The sequence below is a fragment of the Eschrichtius robustus genome, chromosome 17, assembly GCF_028021215.1.
Source record: "Eschrichtius robustus isolate mEscRob2 chromosome 17, mEscRob2.pri, whole genome shotgun sequence".
Taxonomy (NCBI): domain Eukaryota; kingdom Metazoa; phylum Chordata; class Mammalia; order Artiodactyla; family Eschrichtiidae; genus Eschrichtius; species Eschrichtius robustus.
Genome location: NC_090840.1, coordinates 74,237,788 through 74,262,401, shown reverse-complemented (window position 1 = coordinate 74,262,401; position 24,614 = coordinate 74,237,788). Strand labels below are relative to the sequence as shown.

The 24,614-nt window shown below is 48.7% G+C and overlaps 1 long non-coding RNA gene across 23 annotated transcripts in view; it reads right to left on the bottom strand.

The window, feature by feature from the left end:
- Nucleotides 1-24,614, bottom strand: part of LOC137751561 (uncharacterized) — a 379,806-nt gene that overhangs the window by 210,883 nt on the left and 144,309 nt on the right. For all 23 annotated transcript variants that reach the window (XR_011070852.1, XR_011070845.1, XR_011070857.1 and 20 more), the window contains one exon: nt 22,561-22,696. This is a non-coding gene — a long non-coding RNA (uncharacterized lncRNA). The remainder of the gene's footprint in view (nt 1-22,560; nt 22,697-24,614) is intronic.

The following is a 24,614-nucleotide window of genomic DNA, read 5'->3' as shown; positions in this document are numbered from 1 at the left end:
AAACATAAACAATATTATACAAACACACGTAACGTGTAGCTACTGAAATGATAACCACAACCCTTCCTTATGGAGCCCTAGCTATTCACTGGGCGTGGTCCCCAGAGGTAATGCTCACAGCAGCCTCATGAGGAAATCGGCAGTATTATTCTCATGTTACAGAGAAGTGAAGCTGGTTTCCCAAGGTCACAGAGCTAGTAACAACAAGAGTTATGGTGTGACTTTACACGGTACGACTTTACATGGTGTCCTGCTAGGGCATGACCTCTAACCAGGAGAGTTGGAGGGAAGGAGAAATGAAATCACTTCTGCAGAGCAAAAAAGCAACCAGCACAGAACTAGACGGACCCTGGGAACAAAGCAGACCATGGCCTTCACACTTCATCACAATAACCTGCGTGCACAAATCTGCCCACACCAACACCAATTTGGTGACTCTTAACCATCCGAAGAGATTTTTACAAACACTGATGCCCGGATCCCCCCCTAGATCAATTAACCCTAGTCTAGGGGGCCGGGGTCAGGGATCAGATCCCGGTGTTCTTTGCAAGCTCCCAGGTGACTACGGTATGCAGCTGGGGCTGAGAAACTCCACTGCCTTCCCAGAAGCACAGAGCAGGGCTCTGGCAGGAGGAACTGCAGGGAGATTGCTGGAAATCAGGCATGAGTACAAGAAAGAGTGACTTCACTGCTGGACTACTGTTTCCCTAGACTAGTCAGTTATTCAATTCACCTGCAGTTGTAACCTAAAGCAGGCTTTTCATCAACTCTGCCTGTGGCCAAGAACTTCCTGCACACCCACCAGCGCCGAGATGACGGGCTCGCATTTGCTCGGAGAGGATGCCCACTGCCCCCAAACCTAAGGCTCTGCCCAGTAAGGAGCTGGAGACCTGGCAAAAGTCCCTCTGCCCTCCGAGCATCAGTTTTCTCATCTGCGAAATAAGAATAATCATGCCTGTTTCAAAGGGCTATTGTGAGGATTAAAGGGGATACGGATGCTGAAGAATTTACTAAGATGAAACACAAACACAGAAAAATAACATTCTAAGAGAAAGTGTTCTCATTGTCAACTTGGAGGAAGCTGGGGAGAGACCTGGGTTCAAGCCAGGCTTAGCCTTTACTATTGAGTCAAGAAATCACTCTGCCTCTCCTGTCACCCATGGTATAGCAATGGCTCCCTTACTCATCTCCCCTCGTTCAGGAAACTTGGACTGGGCATCAACCATGATGTTGTTCTATGAATCAAATGAGACAGTACATATGAAAATGCTTTGGAAGTTGTTAACATGTTCTACAAATGAGAGGAGATGGTTCTTGTTTGTAATGATGAACTATGGGCTCCTAGAACCTCAGGGGCTATGGGGACCTCAGAGGGTCACATCACAGTGTGATGCTTGGATCCCTCTCCGTCCCAACGTGGTCTCTTAAGTGGACCCCTCCCACCATGATACCCTGACCACTGTCCGAGACAACTCATTCATCCACAAGGCTCCATTTCCTTTTATTCAGTTGTTATCTGTCTGCCTGTTCTTTCCTCTTCCCAGTCTTGGTTCTAATCTTTGGGGCCATAAAAGATACATCTGACCTACTGTCTTCCTCCCAGCCTCTCATTATTTGGAGACAACCATCATGGAAGTCCACCTCCACCTCTCAAATTCCCTCCAGTCTTCTCTCCGTGACGCTAAGGCAGCCCTAGTCCTCATGTCTCAGTCAGCTCAGGCTGCCATAACAAAATATCATAGACTGGGTGGCTTGAGCAGAAATTTATTTTCTTACAGTTGTGGAAACTAAAGTCCAAGGTCAAGGTGTAGGCAGGTCCGGTTTCTTCTGAGGCCTCTCTCTTTGGGTTGCACACGGCTACCTTCTCGCTGTGTCCTCATATAGTGGGGGGAGAGAGAGATCAAGCTCTCTACATCTCTTCTTATTCAGGGCGCTAATCCCATCACGGGGGCCTCACTTTCATGACCTTATCCAAACCTAATCACCTCCCAAAGGCCCTATCTCCAAATACCATCCCCCTTGGGGGTTAGCGCTTCAACAAATGAATTTGCGGTGGCGGGGGTGTGAGGGGATGGTGGGGGGTAGGGGCGGGGGGAGGAGACACAATTCAGTCCATAGCACATCTCCCCAGAAGGGTCTCTTGCTAAGCAAAAGCAACTCTTACTCAGACATTAAGTACCCACAATGTCTACAAAGCATTAGTTATATATGCTGAGGAAACAGATATGAGTCACCTGCCCTTAAGACACCAGAGTCCAAAGAGGGTCACTGTCGACATGTAAGAGGTCTCTGCATCATAAGAAAGACTGGGCCACAAACTGGGGAGAGGAAGTTCAAAAATAAGTCAAAGAGGTCACAGCAGGAAGAAAACATAGCCCTGCCCTTTGATAAGCTTTTAATTGTAGAGGTGATGACTCCTGAGCTGAAATCAGGAAATCCTCATCCATCCATTATAGACGGTGCACGTTCTCTATGCCAGACCCGGTGCCACAAGCTGCAACAGCAGCTGTGAGCAGAGCAGGTAACCCAGCCGCCCTTATGGAACTGGGATTTGTTTTCAGGTATGGCCGTGGGATCCTTCAAGGCGGGCTGGGTCATGCCAAATTTCTCTGCACCCCTCACCCCAAGCTAAGTACCTAGCCCTGAGTAGCTGCTCAATGACGCAATCTCATGAAACAATGAGGGAAAACCAAGACCACACTGAAGCCAACCTTTATCATCGGAGATAATAAATCAGTACTTGCTGAAGGATGGGCTCGTGCCCTCCTAAATGCCAGAGACCCACTTGCTGATTATGGAGAGCCAGGGGTCCCGGAGAGCTGAGCCATCCAAGCCACTCTGACACTGTTCCCATGAGGACAGATGTAGACAACCAGGACTGACTTGCCCTTCTGATGATGACTTGCCACCAAAACCCCAGGTCTTGAGGACAGGTTAAGTCTTGTGCAATCTGAATCTAGTGGAGAAGCTGGCTGCTGCGTTGCTGCCCACTGTGCTGCAGGCCTTGGGAGAGGCCTGGTGACTGCAGCCCTGGCGTTCACTGAAGGTAGGACAGAGTATGAAGACGTAAAAGCAGCGATTTGGAGGTCACGGAAGCAACTGTTGCCTTCAGTAAAACTGGGCTGCCTCTAGCTACTGCTGTGGAAGTGGAATCTGAGTTTAAGGCGCACATCAGCAGGGTGGATCCTCGGTGAGCAGGAAGTATAAAAGACCTTCCACTACACGGCACTAGCTCCGTCCAACTGCAACTTCCATTTTGGGGCTCCTGTCAATCTATCCCAACACTTAGTGAGAGATTCTTGCTGTCCAGCCTTGAGAACACTTTGATCTTTTTTATCAGTTGACTTTCCTGAAATTGCACTGTGTTGAGCTAGGATTCTTACTCAAATCTATTTCCTGTGCCAGAATTTTATTGACAAGAAATTTAGAAAGATTAGATGCCCAAATCCCCAGCACATTACTTGTATATTTTGAGTGCATTTTTATACTAAAATAGTTTATACTAATACACATACAAACATTAATTTACTACAATATTAAAATATTTTATACTAAAATACTGTACTTTTTAGTTGACACAACATTGGGATGCCACAGCGTGGTTTTTCCCCCTTGGTCATTTCAAACAATGAAGACAGGGCCTGTATAGTCATGTGCTTGTATGTCTTATGTTTACACTGCTGACATTCACATACAGAGACATCAGGATTGGCAAAACCATTGCTTTTGTCAGATCTGTCAAGTGTTAGGAGATTTTTTTAATGTATTTCTCAAAATCTCATGTTGTGCTGTTTTATATATATATATATATATATGTATATATATGTGTATATATGTGTGTATATATATATGTGTATATACACACACACACACACACACACACACACATATAGAAATCTATTTTGAAAAAAATCACAAAGCTCCGGTTAAAGGTTCATTTAATAACACATATATGTCTTTAATGTCTTCAGACAAAAAAGGCTTACAGTTCAATTAATGTTTGCCCTGTGGTGCAATGTGACAGGGAGGACCTGAAAGAAACAATGAAAAGAGGCTACTGAATATGTCCAGTATAAGGGTACCTGTGCTTTACCCAGAACTTATAGAATATGCCCTTTAATGTAGCAAATATTTTAAAAAAGACAGAGATACTTTCTTGTTATGTGATGATTTTTTGACTGTAGCTAAAAGAGTTTTTAATCACAGTTTCTGAAAATCTTGTCATTTCTTTTACCATACTTATGGGAAGATGATTATCGTTTTTGCTGAAAGATTGAAGTTTTTCCCCTTATTTTCCATACCCTCTGGTTGAAAAAAAAAGTGCCTCTATTAATGAAGTAAGCACACACCTAATATTTTATATGCTTTTGAGCTGTGTAACTTAAAATTGGGATCCTTCATTATGAGCTTGATTATGTCATTGATAAAATGGTGATGTGTCTGAGTATTAGTTAACCACAGATTTATAATGTCTGGGAATATGTGGCTATAAGTTTGTGGGAGAAATAATTTGGCCATGTTCACTAGCTTGCACCAACCTAGTGCAAGAGCTTATTAACTACCTAAGTTAATACTGAAGTGGAAAACACGTGTTGGACCGACATTGGCTTCTGGCTCCTAGACGGACCCGGCTGTGGATTTCAGGTCCCCAGCCCACCGTGAGCCCCTACACCTCATCGGGTGGTTGGAAGGAATGATGACATGGTGCCTAGGAGAGCTCAGCATTCTGCCCAGCACAGCAAGGGATCCATAAAGACACTTACCCACAAATATTTTAGTTTTTCTTTTATCACCGTCATTGTAATCATTACTGAGGGAGCCATCCATGGAGACACTCCGACAGAAGAAGGCAAAGGTACTTAGAAGGCAAAACTGGAGCTGGTGTTTAGGAGCTGCAGGAGGTGACGGGGCAGCCCGGAGCGGAAGGAAGCAAACACCAACTGTTCTGGACCCCAGGAGGAGTAAGGGACAGGCAAGAGAAGGAGACAGTTCATTCAGGAGCTAACTCAGTGAACATGCTAGAGCCTGTGGCAGCCATACCTTTTGGGGGTCAGTTTTCTCACTGAGAGACTGGAAGAATGTTCCCTAGTACAGGCCTCCCTCGGTATCCTCGGGGGAATGGTTCCAGGACCTCCACGGATACCAGCATCCGGGGATGCTCAAGTTCCTGATATAAAATGGTGTAGTGGGACTTCCTGGCGGTCCAGAGGTTAAGGCTCCGCGCTTCCTCTGGAGGGGGCACGGGTTCGATCCCTGGTCGGAGAACTAAGATCCTGCATGCCGTGTGGTACCCCACCCCGCCAAAAAAGGGAAGACTCTTCCGCAGACCACCTGGGCCAGCCCCCCACTGATTGGTTCACCTAAAACACACAAAAAAGGGCTCATTTCGGAATGAGTCACTCTTATAAAGAAAAAAAATTGTTGTAGTGTTTGCATTTAACCTACACACGTCCCCTTATATACTTTAAATCATCTTTAGATTGCATATAATACCTAATACGACGTAAATACTATGTAAATAGTTGCCAGCATGCAGCAAATTCAAGTTTTGCTTTTTTGGAACTTTCTGGAATTTTTTTGAGAATATTTTCAATCTGCGGTTGGTTGAATCCACAGATGCAGAACCAGAGAATACAGAGGGCCGACTGTAGTAGGGAGGCCACATTAGTCGAAGCCTGTAATAGCTCGTGGCACACAGTCGGCCCGCGAGAAATGTTATTCTTGTTCTTCTCCATGCTTGAATCAAGGAGCATCTGCTCTGAGATGGGAAAACAAACCTATACATAAAAATAAATCTATCTCAGTGAAATTGTACATTAACTACAAAAGGCTAGTGATCATTACAAATTCCTGGGAGAAACTGATGGTGGTTCACTAATTAATCGGGTTTAGAGACATCAAGCACCACTTAACGAATCATTGCTCCTTAGAGGGGCAAATATGAGGACTGTCAGGTTTCTAATTTACACTCCTCTGGGGAGACCGAAAGGATACACGCTTAAGAATAAAGTTCTCTCTAAAGTGTTCCAGAGTGAGCAATTGCCAGCTTCATTGGCTAAAGGTAAGATGAGTCAGCTGGCATCACTGTCTAGCAGCATGGTCAGCAGGTTCCCTTTGTGTCTTTGTTAAGAATCAGAAGCGAGGGCTTCCCTGGTGGCGCAGTGGTTGAGAATCTGCCTGCCAATGCAGGGGACACGGGTTCGAGCCCTGGTCCTGGGAAGATCCCACATGCCGCGGAGCAACTAGGCCCGTGAGCCACAACTACTGAGCCTGCGCGTCTGGAGCCTGTGCTCCCAACAAGAGAGGCCGCGATAGTGAGAGGCCCGTGCACCGCAATGAAGAGTGGTCCCCACTTGCCGCAGCTAGAGAAAGCCCTCGCACAGAAACGAAAACCCAACACAGCCAAAAATAAATAAATAAATAAATTAATTAATTAATTTTTGGAAAAAAAAAAAAAAGAATCAGAAGCGAGAAAGCGGATAGTGGGGCAAAACATGGGTGAGTGTCCACAGGGTAAGACTTTTTTGCAGGGCACTGCCTGTGGAAGAAAACGCAACAGAAATTGAGTTGGATGGAAGACATCAAACCGAACGTTCACCGGCAGAAGCGCACTTCCCCACACAAACCACATGCTTATCACTTTCCCATTATAGTATTAAAACATGCTTCTTCTTTAAAAAAAAAAAAAAAATCACAAAGTTCCCACTTTCTCACACCTTCCAATTACATTTCCCGGAAATGTCTGTTAACAGGAAGTTCATACCCTTCTCAGAATTTCTCTCATGTGCAAATATGCCTATGTACTATTTTGTTCTGTCTTGTTTTTACAAAGGTGGGCTAATTCTATGCCAAAAATACTACAACTTTTCTTCTTCAATTAATTGATTATGGACACCTTTCCATATGAGTATATATAAATTCATCTCAATTGTTTGTATTTAAGTTTCTTTTTACTTTTCATTTTGGAATAATTTCACACTTACAAAAAGAGTTTGAAAGTAGAATGAATTCCCACAGCCTTGCAATTTCTCAATACTGATATCTTATATAACCACATTATAATGATCAAGTTGTATCAGGAAATTAACATTAATATAATCCTGTTTAACTGGAGACATTTAACCCAACTGTTTAACCCAGAGACATTACTCAAATTTTACCAATCATGTCTTTTGAAGGCAACCCAGGGTCACACATTGCCCTTAGTCATCATGCCCCCTTAGGCTCCTTTAATCTGGCATCGTTCCTTAGTCTTGCTTTGTCTTTCTTTTGTTTTTGAAGAACACTGGCCAGAGGCTTTGCAGAATGTCCCTCAATTTGGGTTTGTCCGTATTTCCTCTAGATTAAATCCAGGTTACCCACTTCTGGCAAGAATAGCACAGAAGTGATGGCTGACTCCAGGGCTGGGGCAGGGCGAGCACAGCATGAGCCTGGAACATCTCGTGGCACCAGAAAGCAAAGCAGTGCTCAAAAAATGATGGGGAAATGTCAAAAGGACATAGAACCCAACTTGAAGGGCATCCCATCAGCCAACTCTAGGAAAATTTGAGGAAAAAATCTATAGTCATGGATTATAAGCAATATAATAAAATAAGAATTTATGAGTTCACACTGGTATCAATAATTGAATTTTTTTAATGGAAAAAGAAAGGAAAGTTCTTCCTTACATTAGAATTCCAACTGATAAGTGTGGAAGTGATGATGGAAACAGACACTGTTTGGCAATAACAGTAATAACAGTTTCAGGCAAGAATTTTCAATGGAGGCTAAACTTAGGTGAAAGTATGATGAGAAACATGATATTTATATATTTATAGTAACAGATGATCTCCTGATAAGATACTAACTAATTATAAAGGGAGAAATAGTAACTTTACGGTGGAGAAACCTAGCAGACACCACTCTCATCAAGTGATCAAGGTGAACATCATCAGTCACGGGACAAGCCAGCACCATGTGCCTCCTGATCTAGCCTTGAGATGGTCGCAAAACCTCATTCTTCAGACTGCTGAGTCTGACACTGTTAATCAGTGAGGCTGTCCTCCAGCTTCTGCTACTTTCTCAATGCTGTGAAAGAACATTTTTTGAAATGTGTTTTCCTACTTCTAGAGGACAGACTCATTGTGGGGGGGAGGGGGAGAGAGGGGAGTTGCCAGGTCAAAGGGCGCACACAGTCTAAACGTTGAGAAGTTGTGTCAACTCTCCCTTCAGTGAGGCTGGTCCAATTCATCACCGCCCAGCAGCACAGAAGAAGACTCACTTTCCTTTGCCAACAACATTCATCGCTACAACCTGCCCGAATGCCTACCATGGGAGGAAAGGAAGCCGGTTGTGGCTGGGTCAGCCCCTGGGCAGGTGCAGTGAGAACAGCTGGAGAACTCAGAGCACCGGTGCATCTGGACATGAAGGGATTTTCTGAGGACAAGGTCAGGGCTCCAGGCCAAGCAGGAGTCAACAGCAGGCATGTGTATTAAAGATACCGGAAAAAAAGCCAACAAGGCCCTAATCTACCTGCAGGACGCCATATAGGTTTGCTACTTGAGAATGACTTAAAAAGCTTGAACTTGCACCAGTCCCCTCCTGGCCTCAGCTCCAGACTTCAATTATAACTCCTGAAAGTCTAACAGAGTACACATGCAGTCATGAGACTTCCCAATCAAACTTGTTAATGATAATTATGAATTTCTGGGTTGTGTTTTACAAACTGCTTCATGTCACTTTATGTAAATTACATCAAGTTAAACTTTGCGGAAAGCATTATTAACCTTTAGAGAAAACAAAGACAGAAACTTAGATAGAGAGGGAAAGGCATTTGGCCGGGCTTGCACAGCTGGGGGATGACAGAGGCATTTGGTGTTTGGAAGCCTAGTTCAGAGCGCATCGGGAGAGCAGTGGTTCTCCCCGCCCAGGCCTTTCCCCCTTGTCCGGATGGCTATTGTACTAGGGGCGTACATGCATTAGCTCATTTCCTCTCAGCCACCTAATGACACAGGTACCATTATTAGCTCCATTTTGCAAAAGGGAATACCAAGATTTTGCCCAAGGCCTTGGTAGCAGTAAAGGGCAGGCTTAGGACTCCCACCGGGTTTATGTGACTTCCAGGCCCACGCATGTTTCTGGAAGGGACCACACTACCGGGCCCCTCTCTACGCTTATACAGACCTTGTTTAATGCTGGCCGTGCCCTGGGCCATCAGCAGAAGGGCAGTAGGCAGTGAAGGGAAGAGGAGAGCCTGTTCATCCCACCGCCTGCCTCCTCTGAGATGGACAAAGGTAAGAAAGTGAAGGAGGGCTGGCACCCGGGCTAAAGCCCTCCCTTCTCCCCCACCCAATAAACCCAACAAATACAGTCGCTGATCACCTGCTGTACACACGTGGGCTGGATCCCACAGATCTGCTTTACAAGCTAGGCTGAGTCAAGACAATCCACGTACAAAAACCAAAATGATGGTTGAATCGCAAAATGATGACATTACTAATGGTGAGTGCAGACGAGACACAGCTGGATGACAAACACAAGGGCTGAGAAAGACAGATAGGGCCCAGGAAGGCCTCAGACACAACGTTGTCTAGAGCCACCCCCCAGGACTTAAGGATTTACCCCCTCAAAACTTTCCCACCCTCCTTGGGCAGGGGCAGGGCAGCCGTTGCTGGAGGGCAGGGTAGAGTGAGATCTGGGCAGAAAGGAAAACTGCTCACAGCTACTAAGCATCTACTTAGTGACCTCACTTACCCTCCCAAACAATTCCCTAAGTAGGCATTATCTCTGTGTCACAGAGGTAGAAAGTGAGGCTCAGAGAGGGCATTTAGCTTGCCCACAGCACCCAGCTACTGATGGTAAAATTAAAAAAATAAATATAAAGGGATAAGAAAGCCAGGACAAAAACGAGGTGTATGTGGAACTAAAGTTGGGATCTATCCACCACACCAGACTTTAAGTTTTTCTTATAATTCATAAGAACCAAGGGAATCTTACTGTATAACAAAATCCAGAAGATGGGACCTGCTATAGACTGAATTGTGTCCTCCCCCAACTTTATATGTTAAAGTCCCGATCCCCAGTGTAACTCTATTTGGAGATCGGACCTTTATGGAGGTAATTAAGGTTCAATGAGGTCATAAGGGTGGAGCCCTGATCCCACAGGATTAGTGCACTTATATAAGAAGAGACACCTGAAAGCTAGTGCCTCCTCTCCCACGCCCCCACCCCTGCCCCATTATGTGAAGATACAGCAAGAAAGTAGCTGTCTGCAAACCAGGAAGAGCGCTTTCACCAGAAACTGAACCAGCTGCACCTTGATCTTGGACTTCCCGGCTGCCAGAACTGTAAGAAAATAAATTTTCTGTTGTTGAAGCCACCTGATCTACGGCAGCCCAGGTTGCCTAAGACCCGGGCCCTCCATAAACCAGACCAGTGGACTGATTGGCTTGTTTTTAAACTATATCCTCATCACTCATGATTGAGGATAGCCCCCAGTATCTGCATAAGTATTTGTTTATAATTTATACACAGAAACGCCTATATTATTATAAAACATACATTTTATAGGAAAGAAATAAACAAAAATAGAAGCTGTAACACTTCTTCATATCCTTGTTGCAGGTTGAACTGTGTCCCCCCAAAAGTTATGCTCAAGTTCTAACTCCTAGTACTGGTGAGTGTGACCTTATTTGGAAATAGGGTCTTGGTGAAAGTAATCAAGTTAACATGAGGTCAGATTAGGGTAGACCTAATCCTTATAAGAAAAGGGAAATCTGGACCAGATGCACGGGAGAGGAGTCTATGTGAGGATGGAGGAAGAGATTGGAGTGATGCAACTACAAGCTAAGGAAGGCCAAGGATTGCCAGCAACCACCAGAAGGTAGGAGGAAAGGAAGGGTTCTTCCCTAGAATCTTTGGAGGGAAGGCAACCCTGCTGACACCGTGATTTCAGGCTTCCAGCCTGGAAAGCTGTGAGAGTAAACATTTCTGTTGTTTTGAGCCACCTCATGGGTGGGGTACTCTGTTACAGCAGCCCGAGCAAACTAATATATACCCCCAGTAAGTCCGCCCAGCTCACAAAGGCCAGCGTTTGACACAGCTGAGCATCACAATGATCACGATCGATGAGAATTCCTGAGGAATATCATGATTTTTAATCAATCACATTGGACCCTGAAAATCATAAAGTTGCAGCACTGGAGTGACAAAAGGACTGTTGATGTGTCAGGTCAGGACGGTGAGTTCAGAGCAAAGGGGAAAATCATGGCAGAAGAGCTGGTTTGGAGGCACACTGTTCAGTGAACGGCTCAACGTGGGAAGGTAGCAAGAGAGTCTTGGGTCCAACGGGGGCCATGGGGGAGTCGGAAGGGTCCAGGAAGTATGGCAGAGGCCGCCTCCTGCAGGGCACTGGCACAGAGGAAACCCCCCAAGAAGCACCCGGCCCACGTTTTCTCCTCCGGCCAGCCTCACTTCCCCCTGTCAGCATAGCCCTGGTTTATTTTGACAAGGTTGTTTCCACCAGCACAGGCACACACCCCTGCAGACACAGAGAAACCCAGCACACCCTGGGGACCAGTGTTCATTGTGGAAAACCCAAAGCATCATCTCCAGACGCAGCAGGCTGTGGAAAGGGGCCACTGGCAAGCCCCCCGGGAGTGGCCCGTGGTTGTGCGCAAGCAGCAGGAGCGGGTGAAGCCGGCAAGCAATGAGCGTAAGACGCAGGGCTTCCGGGCACGGGGCTGCAGGTGGGTGGTGGGTTTGGGGGTGGGGGGGGGGCCAGCAGTCTGGGCCTCAAAGCGACAGGCTTGGAAACCTGCTTTGAGCTCAACTGAGCGAAAACAGCAAGGGTAGGAAATATAGAAATACACCTTGCGCATTAATCAAGGCTCAACATGGGAAGAGGAAACATACCCATTGAATTTCAGATCAAGAATGAACAGTTTACTGAAAAGATAGGAGGCAGAGTCCGAGGTAGCCGAGAAGTAGCAGCTGCAGAGAGCAATCACATGGGGATGGGGCATGGGGTAGGATTATCAAAACTGAGAAGTCTGGGGGACCCCGGGGAGCCCCGCTGGGGATGTCGTCTCTAGAGCAGCCAATGAGGCTGGTTCCCGGAGTAGGGGACAAAAAAATCCCTGCAAACTGGAAGCAACTATTGCTATTGGGACCAAGTGCTGCTGGCAGGGGAAGAAGTATTGCTACAGTGATAATCAGAAACGAACAGAAGTGAACAGAAACGGACAAGACTCTCCCACCTCCCCAGCTTCCAGTCTCCCTGGAACAGTCAGATCTGGTCACGCTAGGCCAGCAGTTCTCCAGGACCATGATCAACGGCCACGGACTGGGCACCACCCCGTTTATACTGGGCATGTTAGTCAAAAACTTAGGAACAACTAGTCAGGCACAGACCGCGGGCCATCAGGCAGGACGCTAGCCTGAGCCGGGCGGCCAGGTCGGTATGTCACACCAGACGTCCTGGCTCTTCATCAGCTATGCACGCCTTCCAGTTGCCCACCAGGCCCACGTCATTACTTATATTGCCTGCCTGGTCCCTGTAGACAACTGAGTTTGAGACCCCTGGCCAAAAAGGAAATGGGGTAGGGGATTCTGCATTGTATGTGAATTCCTTCATTTGCATTCAGTGTGTCTCAGGTTCCAACAAGGCAGGGGCATGTCTTATCCACTGCTTTATTCCCCCAACAAACTCTGAAAGTGAGTGGACGGACCTGGCTTTGGTTTTGGGGGACTGTGCAAGGCACTGCCTGCGAGACGCAGTGCTTCCCTCAGGGATGTGGTCTACTTGGGAGCAGCAGACAGGCAAAGAATTTTTTTTTAAGTGGGTATATGTCTGATGGGGTAAGCCCAGGGGACTCTAGGAGTGTGTGCGGGGAGAGGGTAGAGTGTGGGGATAACATGGGAGGGGAGGGAGGACAGGACAGGCTTCCCAGGAGGACAGAAGGCACACAAGGCCTGTGAGTGTGACAGCGTTCTGGGCGGCACATGTTTCTGAGTTTCTGTCCAACTGTGTCCAACTCTTGACTTCCGCTCACGAGACTACACTGTCCACAGGGGAAAGTCCAGCGTTCTCATCCCACTGCTCTCTGCCCATGTGGACTTTCAGAACTTACCATTCAGTCCTTCCTCTTGCCGACCAACGTGGGCAAATAAATAAGTCTGTTTGTTCAAAAGCGTATGGAGTAGTAATGCTTTAGAGTTGGAACATCAGTATGAATTCGTGGTTAGCTTAACAGAGATACGATGGATACCTATGGAAACATTTATACACATGTGTATACACATGGGTTAGGACACTCACACATATTTCATTGCTCTGTCGGCTAAGAAGGCTTAGAAGCAGTGATACCCCAGCAGCAATGAACACATCTCACACCCATACGTTGGTTTTTTTGTTTTTTTTTAAAATTTATTTATTTTGGCTGTGTTGGGTCTTCGTTTCTGTGCGAGGGCTTTCTCTAGTTGCGGCAAGTGGGGGCCACTCTTCATCGCGGCGCGCGGGCCTCTCATTATCGCGGTCTCTCTTGTTGCGGAGCACAGGCTCCAGACGCGCAGGCTCAGTAGTTGTGGCTCACGGGCCTAGTTGCTCCAAGGCATGTGGGATCTTCCCAGACCAGGGCTCGAACCCGTGTCCCCTGCATTAGCAGGCAGATTCTCAACCACTGCGCCACCAGGGAAGCCCCATACGTTGGTTTCTAATACCATGTTCCAATAAAGCAAACCAGGCCTCCTTGGAGAAATGGCTGATTCTAGGTCTGGGGCAGGAAATATACAAGATGAGCCTGGAGCACCTTGTCATGCCAGAAAGTAAGGAAATGCTCAAAAAAAAAAAAAAAAAAGCAAAAAACAAACATCCTCCCCGCCACCCCCGGCAATGATGATGGGTGTATATCAAAAGGACCCAGGAGCCAACTGAAAGAGCTCCCAATGGCCAAAGCTGGAAGAAGTTGAGCAACATAACGTTGCTCAGTGTTGCTTTACGAGCAACATAAAGTCATATTGAATTAGCATCCAAAGTCTATAAAAATATCCACAAGTCCATATGGATATAAAGAAATGGGGGAGAAGAGACAAATCTCCCAAGGAGAATTCCAAATAATTTGTGTAGATACTTCGCCATCAAGGGGGAGCAAAACGCCCCACTCCAGAGGTGTGACATCCTTCCAAGTACGGTGAGGAAGCGGGGCGGGGGCAGGTATTTTCATGGTGGAGAAATCTAACAAACAGTAGCGTAGCCAGGCGGTCAAGGTTACTTTACGCCTGCACTCTTCCTCCTCAGACGCGTCATCTCACACTAATGATGAGAAAAACATCAGACAAATCCTAATAAAGGGACAATCTATAACATACCTGACCTGTACTCCTCAAAACTATCAAGGTCATCAAAAACAAGGAAAGTCTGAGAAACCTTCACAGCCAACAGGAGCCTAAGGAGACCTGACAACTTAATGTAATACAGTATCCTGGATGGGATGGTGGGACAGAAAAAGGACATCGGGTAAACATTAAGGAAACCTAAAAAAAATGTATAAACTGTAGTTCATAATAATAACGCATCAATATTGATCACTAATTGTAACAACTGTGCCACGCTAATGTAAGAAGTCAGCAGTAGGGAGAACTGGATTGGGCTATATGGGATCGTCCCACATACTTTGAAGATAGTTCAAAATTGTGAACTATCTTCACAATTTTTCAGTAAAATCAGAAACTGTTCTAAAAATAAAGTTTGTTTTCAAAAATGTGTGGTGAAAAGTGTGTAGGGGAGTGGAAAAATTATGACACCTGGAATATTTCCTTCAATTTCTGCTCCTCGTGACGACTGTTGTATACGGTTCCCATTAAACCCTGAAAACATTCTATCAATCCCGAAAAGGGAACTGGCGTGAATGTGAAATGTGTAAGCTGGGAGGGACTGACAGACCAGGGCAGCCATCCAGCACTCTGCTTTCAATTAGAGCTGAGGAAAATGAAGTTCAAAGCCTGGCAGCAAATGACCAATGAATTCCTCAGCTCAGCGCCCGTGGGTGCAGCACCTCCGGTGACTTGAGGAGTCACAGGCAACCGTGTCACTGGGTCCTCAGAGCAAGGAACCGAGGCTCAAAAGCACCTAGAGCCTTCATCCCAGCTGGCAAGGGGCTGGCAGGTGGCGAAGCAGAGAGATCTGGGCACGCATCTCCTTTCTGCTCCCTGTGTAGTACCCCTCCCCCACCCCCACCCCCCATGGCCAGTCGCTTTCCCAATTCAACTCCCACTCCAGCAGGGGTAGTGCTGATACTCAGGGGAGAGGCCAGCTCAGGGAGGGTGACACTTTAGATGGGCTTTTCTTTTTTCCCTCTTATTTCTATTCTGATGAAACTTTTCCTTAAGCCAACGTTTTTTAAAGGCCCTCCCACTTCTGATTTCCCGCGGGGATGAAGCCGGGGGCCTCTGCTTTGCAACAGCAGAAGAATGCCCCTCTGAGTCCTTGTGGCCAGACCTTGTAGGATGTTTGGCCTACAAGACTGAGGGTGGATCCCTCAGTCTTAAGGTTTCATCTTTGGAGGGGGGAAAAAACTATCCTCCAGATGCCTTGCATCCCACAATGGGTATTTTCTTCATAAAGGCACCCATTACAACCAGCTCCAGGAGAGGGACAGAACTGGAGAGAAAATGGCTGGGAGCCAAAGAGTGTGAACTCCCAGCAGACCAGGCATCACTGAGAGCAACAAGGAGGACCCGGAGCCTTGGCAGCTCAGGGTTTCTGAAAGCCACCTGCGTCCCAGAAGAAGCCAGGTCACTAGACAGCTGTGTGGAGCTCTGCTGTTCACTCCATTACAAACCAGGGATAAAACCTGCTGGGTCTGGGGGCTTCCCTGGTGGCGCAGTGGTTAAGAATCCACCTGCCAATGCAGGGGACACGGGTTCGAGCCCTGGTCCGGGAAGATCCCTCATGCCGCGGAGCAACTAAGCCCGTGCACCACAGCTACTGAGCCCGTGTGCCACAACTACTGAAGCCCGCACACCTAGAGCCCGAGCTCCGCAACAAGAGAAGCCACTGCGATGGGAAGCCCGTGCACCACAACGAAAAGTAGCCCCCGCTCACCGCAACTAGAGAAAGCCCACACGCAGCAACGAAGACCCAATGCAGCCAAAAATAAATAAATAAAAATTTTAAAAATTAAAAACAAAAAAAACCTGCTGGGTCTCACACTTTGTCCAGTTCCGCCAGGTAAACCTGGGTCCCTGGGGAGCAGAAAAGGATGGGTGAAACCTGGAGAAAACCTAGAGCCCAAGCTGGGAGGTCTCCTGGAGGGAACAGGAGGCGTCTGGGGGCTACGGTAAAAGGCACGGAGAGACACACCAGGACGGAGTTATTGGTGATGTGTAGCGCTTACATCAATTTAGCAAACAGTCCTCTCATTAGTAAAAGCTTCTAAACATTAGCCTCAAGTTAAAAAAAGAGAGAGCTTGCAATTATGCAAAAGCACATAGCAGCACTAGCATGGGCTTCACATCCATCCCATGGGGAGACGCCTCCATTTGCCATCTTGGGCATATTAGTTAATCCCCATTTCCTCATATGCTCTGAAAAGCAATTGAGATAATATATGTAAGGTGTTGGGAACACTATGAATAATACATTTGAGCTATTATTATTTTTACTATTATTACTGGTAGTATTAGTAGCAGAATCTTCATCATACAACATACGCACCACTGCTACTCCTATAAGGACAGAACGTTATTAGTGGTGCCTAACAGGAGCTATTAGAATACCCAGTGCTTAGTACTTCAGTAGGCAAACTGATGGACCAGTAGAATGCACAAACGACTAACGAAATGAACGATCTCCCGTAACATGGGGAGAGCATCTTAAAAGGGAGGCAGCCCAGTGGATCACAAGGAGCAAGACCAGGAGTCCAGAGCTGCTGCTGCTTCCAGGAGCCTGATGCTACGACCACAGGAGAGTTCAGTACACACCTAAGTACACCTGAGCAAGGAAGAAGAGTGAAAACATAGGATTGGGTCCAGCTTAGGGAAACCCTGAACGTCCGGATTCAGACAGAGCAGGACAAGAGACCTCGGTTTGGGCTCCTTGTTTTAAAGATGGGACTGGGAAGCTTCACAGGCATCAGCCTCGGCTCGACGCCACAAGAGAGGCTTTGGGACCAAGGCAATCAAACTACCCTGCAGCCTATGGCCTGAGACGTGCATCCACCGTGTGTCTTAGTCAGCTCGGGCTGCCATAACAAAACACCAGAGGCTTCGTGGCTCACACAACAGACGTTTATTCTCACAGTTCTGGAGCACAGAAGTCCGAGATCAAGGGTCTCGAGATTTGAGAGCTCTCTCCCTGGCTTGCAAACAGCCGCCTTCTCGCCGTGTCCTCACATGGCAGAGAGAGAGGGAGAGGGAGGTCTCTAGTGAGCTCTCCTATCAGAGCAGGGCTCCACCCTCATGACCTCATTTAACCTAATTACTCCCTTAATTCCAGTACAGCCACACTCAGGGTTAGGACTTTCAGCATACGAAGCTGGGGATTTGGAGGGTGTCCAAACATCCGGTCCATGACGCTGTGCAAACAACAGTTGTTCGAATATACCGTGTCTCCCCCAGGGCGTTTTTTACCTACTCTGTTGTCTCCCATAGCTGGGTGCAACACCTGGCTCACAGTGGGACAGTGGAAGAGGGCAGGGAGGGAGGGAGGAAGTTGCTACATCACGTCAGTCCCCACACTAGGTGCTGGGGCAGTGGATTCGGTGGGACAGACACCACCCCAGGCAGGAAGAGCACAAGTACAACGCCATGACCGTCAGGTACCTTCCCCTGAAAGGCACCACAGAGAGAAAGATCTTCATCTGCAGAAGCAACAAGAACTGGGAGAGGGGAAAAGGGGGACAGCAGAGAAAAAGGGAGAAGAGGGGAGGGGAGGGGAGGGAGAAACAGATGGAGCAGAGAGGAGCAGCAAAGAGAAAGTCCAGACACGCCTGCGGATCACGTGGCGGGCAGCGGGGGAGCAGGTTCAGGTGCCTGGATTCAGAAGATCCGCGCTCATTTGTGAGATCCACCACCAACTAGCAGGGGGCTCCCAGCAGCACAACTGCTCTGCGTCTCCAACTCATCCGTCTGTGAAATACAGGAGTCCTATCCTGCTCAGGCTGCTATAAACAAGATACCACAGACTGCGTGGCTTAAACAATGGAAATTTATTCCTCACGGTTCCGGAGGCTGGCAGTCCAAGATCAAGGTGCAGCTGACTCAGTTCCTGGTTTGCAGAAGGCTGTCTTCTGGCTGTGTCTGCACATCTCAGAGAGCAGAGAGAGAGGTTACTCTCCCGTGTCTCTTCTTATAAGGGCATTAATCCCATCCTGAGGGCTCCACCCTTATGACCTGGCCACCTCCCAAGGGCCCCACCTCCTGACACCATTACACTGGGGATTAGGGTTTCTACATCTGACTTTGGTGGGGGGGGGGGGGCACGAACATATAGTCCATAACGGGAATCCATAAAGCCAGCCTCCGTCTCCGGATTGCCTTGGGGGCCAGAACAGTGGTTCGTCCCTCCTTTTTTGCAGGCATCCTGCGGAGTGGCACAATGCAGGTTCTCCGTAAATAGTCATGGGATAAAAGAAAGACGGAAGAACAAAAAAGAACTTTTATAAACTCTATAAAGTCCTAAGCAAACAGTGCTTAGTTTCCCCAAAATCCCAGAACAGACCCGGGAGCCCTTGAAGGAACAGCACTCCGTGCATGATTTCTGACTTTCTAACCCCAACTCAGTGTCCAAAAGTGCAGGCAATCCAAGAAAACATTCCCCAAGCATGTCCTGTACACCTGTCATGGTGCCAAAAGCTGGGGCGAAAGAGAGAGCAAGACCCAGAGCCTGTTCTCAAAACATTCCCAATCGAGGGAGAAGAGCTGGTGTTCACACAAGTTGGACGCTGCTTCCGGAGACAGAAGGAACCCAAAGCCACTGGGGAGATAAGAAGTGAAGGTTCCAAAGCCTGGCCTTTAATATTGATTATAATAACTATCACCCGCAGTGATAACTGCGGTGGGTACTCATCCGTGTGGCCAGCTGCTGGATACATTGGACTGAAGGAGACCCAGAAACGCTTTCGCTTTCAGGGGGTGGCTCGGACTGCCAGCCTCTGCAAAGCCCATCGCGGGCACCGCCGAGAAAGCTCGGCATCTGCTGGTGTGACAGATGTTATCAGAATAAGCAAAACTAGGCACATTTTCCCCTAGACTTATGAATCCCTCCTCTGCACTTGCCCTCCTGTTCTGACATTAATTGAACTCTGTCTTCACTACTAAAAATAAACTCCAGGTCAAATGCAATGAGCCAAAACCTCAATATGAAACCACAAGAAACAGTAATAGTAAAATGGGCCAGTAGCAGAGGTGTTTTGAGAATCCGTTTCTGTTTCAAGGGTAGAGTTCCGAGTGGGTCGGGAATTCTTTCAGCAAACACTCCGGACACTGAATAAAGGAAGCAACCTTGACACACGTACCCTGTGGCCAAAGACCAGGGCTGGCTCGTGTCTGAGGACAGGCGGGCAGGTGCCTTCAGACACCCTCTCACCAAAGACTAGAGAGGGCTGGCTTGGGAGTATCAGGCAGGACCCAAGAGACGCTCCCAGAGGGAGGCGGGCCCAGGAGAGGAGTCCAGAAAAGCAAGGTGAGCGTCAAAGGGAAGAAGGCAACGCTGCGCGCAGGTGCGAGGCGGGGCCAGGGTGCGAGAGAGTCACACTGTCAGGAGCCAGGCAGGTAAGGAGGGGGCAGAGAAGCAGATAACAAGGGCTCCCTCTCACTGACCATCTCCTCAGGCCAGGTGCTGCAGCTGAGAAAAAGACGCGTGGAGAGCTATAAAGGACTTGCCCAGGGTCACAGCGGGTAGAGGGAAGTGCAACTGGGGTAAAATCCCGGTTACGGTGGGAACAGTGCAAACAGTCCCAGGGATGGGAAGGGTGTGGAGGCCTGCTGTTGGCGAGCAGCCCAGGTGAGCTGATTTCTAGGCAGGGATGAGGGAAGACAGGCTCCCAGCGGGAGAGCAGTGCCTTTAGAACAAGTAGAACCACAGGCACGAGCACAGATGTTTGGGCTTTTCTCAGAGCCCCTAGGACAGAGCAGCCCTGACCGGGGACGCCTTCAGGCCTGCGAGCCTCGGATTCCCAGCGTCCCCTCCTGCTCTGTCTGCTCCCAGCGGCTGAATTCTAGGGAACTTCCTCTCCCATTACTCCCCAGACAGACCGGCCAAGCCTTTCCTCCATCAACAGAACGGTCCTTCCAGCTTTCAGATCCTCCGCCCCAGTGGCTGGACTCCTATCTGCCGTTTTCCCGGACGCGGGAACAGCCCGCTCCAGCCCTGCAGGTGCTACCGGGAGGGGGGAATCCCAGAACAGGTGACTGCACGTCCACGCACACACTCCTGCTGCCCAAGCGGATGGCCTGGACCGGGAGCGTGGGCTTCTGAAACAAAACTCAAGGGCTGGTTGAGTGCTCGAGGGCCCAAAAAAGCCATGCAGCACTCTCACAGGATGGCCTGAGAGCTGCACTCACTGCAGCTGCCTTCTGACACCAGAATCAGCAGGTAGATCGTGGAATAAAAGCGAATGGGGGGGCTTCCCTGGTGGCGCAGTGGTTGAGAATCTGCCTGCTAATGCAGGGGACACGGGTTCAAGCCCTGGTCTGGGAAGATCCCACATGCCGCGGAGCAACTAGGCCCGTGAGCCACAACTACTGAGCCTGCGCGTCTGGAGCTTGTGCTCCGTAACAAGAGAGGCCGCGACAGTGAGAGGCCCGCGCACCGCGATGAAGAGTGGCCCCCGCTCGCCACAACTAGAGAAAGCCCTCGCACAGAAACGAAGACCCAACACAGCCAAAAATAAATTAATTAATTAATTAATTAAAAAAGAAACAAACCTGCCTCACTGAAACCCACTGGGGAAGTTCAGGCTTTTAAAAGCGAGTGGGGAACGTGAGTGTGCAGGGCCGCTGAGCGCCCGAGGACGGAAAGGCTTCGCCAGCGTTCATCAGCTCAGCTCCTGGTAGGTCTCATTCATACGCATCTGCCAAGAGTCTCAAGGGGCAGCACCCTCTCCGGGAAGCCTCTCGGAATGGACAAGGGACCCTCCCCAGGCCTCCCAGATGCCTGGTGAATGTGGAGAACCCTCTGTGTGTCAGGGCCGGCCCCCACGTTGACCGAAGGGCAAGGCCTCGTGCTCTCCATCTCTGCGGGTCACACCAACACGAGGAGGAGCACGTCGGCACGACCCTCAGCTTCTTCCCCAGTTCTGCTTCCCTAACTGTCTCCTCACCAGTTCACACTTTCTCACCCAAATTTCCACCCTTGAAGGGCTTTCCAATGTGTGGTAGGACTCATTTTTCCTTTTTCCATCATGCTACTTATTCTTCTCAACACCTTGCTAAAGAAAAAAAAAAGATGCAACCGACCTCACTCTTCGCTCTAAATCTTTAGAAACTTTCTCCCTTTGGTTCCCACTCTGGCTTTTCCTCTCTATGCCCTCTTTTTCAATTATTCATTCATTTGTTCTTTCAGTGTCCACAATGGGAGGCCCAACGCTGGGGTGTAAGAGTCCTTGCTCTAAACAAGCTCACCAGTGACTGGGGGGACGAGTCGGGGGACGGGCAGGGGAGGGCAGGAGAAGTCACATGGCACATAAAGGCATGCCTCCAACTGCCGGCTACAGCCCAGTGTGGGGAGCAATCAACTCCGCTCAGGTCGAGGGGGCTGTGCATGACCGAAGGTGATTCACAAGCCGTTTCGCAGGCAGACTTGGTGGCAGGTGAAAGGCAGAGAGGACAGCAGAGCAAGGACTTGGAAATAGCCTGCTGCATGGCAGGACCTCTAAATGGTGTAATTAATGCACTGAAGACAAACAAACAAAAACCCTCTTCTGTTTTGGAGCATTTCCTCCTCCATGAAAGGCAGAATGGTAAACTCTTTATCTCCACCATCTCATTCAGCACCCATAACATCCTCCTGGGGCACTAATAGGACCCCAATTTTACAAATGAGGAAACTGAGGCTTGGGGAGGCTGAGGCAAGTAGCAAAACCAGGAAAACGGGTTTGCCTAAAGCCGTCAGTTTTAACCTCTTCCCCGTTACCCCAAGCAGCCTGAGACTTGGAAGCTGGCGCACGCAGTGCAAGCAGGCGGGGAGAGAGGAAGAGATCACTTCTGGATGCCCCCGAAGGTCTGCTGACCTGATCACATAATCCCACCAGACTTATCCATCCTCTCCCCAGCGTGGGCTCCACACATCTCAGCAGGATGGCTGGACCATCCTCACCTTCTGCCAGGGGGGAAAGTGTGGTATATCCACCTAGGAGATGGTGGACTCCTTCCTCAGCTGGGGACAGAGGGATTGCCCCCTGGCCCAAGGTCCAGGCGCTAAGAACCAGGTCCTGTGTATCAGGGTTATGGAAAGCCAGCTTCCCAAGCACAGAAAGCTGGGCCGAGCAGTCAAAAACCACACCCCAAGCTGTGTTGCGAGAGATCACCAATTCCAATAGCCATCTTTGGTTCCATAAGGCTCAAGAGGAGAAAATCCCTTACCTTGATTCTTCACATCCCTTGATATTCCAGCTTTAGTTCAGGGAAGAACAGTTTTCAAGTCCCTCTGGAGTATTGAATGGATACGTATTTTTTTTTTTTCAAATTAAAGGCACCAAATCCCAGGTGGAACAGGATGCTAGAAATATACAAGAAAAGGGAATTATTAGTGTCAGTGCTCACATGAATGAATTTGGTAATGAGAGATTTCATTCATTTAAAAAATAAGAAGTGCATATTTACTATATGCTAAATGAGAAGCATCTGAAGAGCAGGCATTTATTGAGTAGCTATTATGCGCCAAGCACTGTGTTGGACATTTGAACACATGAAGCCACTTGACCCTATGAGATCGGTCTTGGCGGCTGCATATTTCAGAAGTCATGTAAGCAGCCAGGCCACAGAGGGTCAGGTGTTCCTGACTCCCAAGCCCCCCCTCCATCAATCATGGTCCCCTTCCTTCCCCGCTAAAGCTTTTTCATTCATCTGATTCCAGGAATTCTGGGAAGAGGGGAAGGAGGAACATACCCAACAACTTAATTCTGAGAATGGCCAGTCCCTGGAAGCCCAACCCATTCTACGGACGGTGGGGAGGACGTGAATCACGGAAGCTGCATCAGATTAACTTGGTTGTAAGCTTTATCTGCCCTCAACACTGTCATGTAGTAACATGGGATCAGTGGACATCATGCGTTACTCAGGGAACCAAAAACGTAGCCTCGCCAGAGATTCTTATCCTAACTGCTAATGGAGATGGCTTACATGAAGAGGCCAAAAGGGTGGAGTGGTGTGGGGAATGGGACCCAGGGGCCACCCCTGGTTTACCAGCTCTGGGAGGACCTCCTAAAATCCCCGGAAGCAGGGCTGAACGCTCAGCTGGTTGGGCACAGACACGGACCCTCTCCTCTCCTTCAAGGGGCGGGTCAGCACCCACAGAGAGCCACACTGTCACATTTACAACGGGGTGATCCTTTCCCCTTCCAGACCTCCCTCCTGCCCACCCCTACTCCCCGCAAAAACTCCCAGCCTCGTGGCAGCCAGATCATCAAGGAGAAGAGGCTCAGTGAGCACAGACTCGGGAGATAGAAGGCTGACAAGTTCTGAATGGGAATTTGCCCTCAAGTCTGGGACAGCCGGAGCAGCACACAGGCTGCTCTCTCAGCTGAGAGGGAGGAGGCCGGGCAGTTTGGATTCCCCGCCATCAGTTCCCTCTCTCTCCTCCAGGAAAAAAAACTTGGCCCCGGTTTGCCTCTCCGAAGCCTCTGGTTGTCACGTTCCTCCCTTGGATGTGTTAGCATCACGGACCGACCTACAAGAGCTCCGCAAGCCCCCGAGAGTTCCTGTCTGCTCCCATCGAGCGCTGGTTTAATCCATCCGAATCCCAGTTCCCAGCAGGAGAGGGCAAATCCCCCCTCCCTCAGAGAAGCCCCCTTGACTAGCCATGCACTGAGAAAGATGCCATCCTCAGCACATCCCCGCTCCCTCTGCGGGCAGCCTCCCACGCTTCTCAGACATTTTGACCAGGAAAGCACTTTTTGCCTCATTGTCGAAATGCATTCGCTTCATTACCCAAAAAAGGCAGCAGCCCAGCTTCCTGCTTGACTGTAGGCTCTTGTCAGAGTGCCTGGCTTGGCACCCCAGTTCTGCGACTGAAAAGGTCCTTTGAGGAGCCTGAACGAGCGGCTTCAGCTCTCTGAGCCTCAGTTTATCATCTTAAAGGTTTGCTCTTAGTGTGAGGTGAGAACCTCTGCAGAGCTTAGCTCTTGGCCTGGCGCGTTAGGAACACTTACAAACGTCAGCTGCCATTAATACCGCACTTAAGCACGTGCCCGGGCCCTAACTTCTTCGTCTCCTCCCAATCAGGGGAGGAAAACAAGGTCTCCCCTCTTCCTGTCTCACCACCATGACTTGTTCAGTGCGGGGCCTCAGTACACGGGGCTAAGGGCACAAGTGAAGCCAACGCAAACAGCACTAAAAGCTGAGGTCTGCGTCACAGCTACTCAGCTCCAGGCCTGGCTGTGGCTCTCACGTCTCAGTTTATTCATCTGTGAAATGGA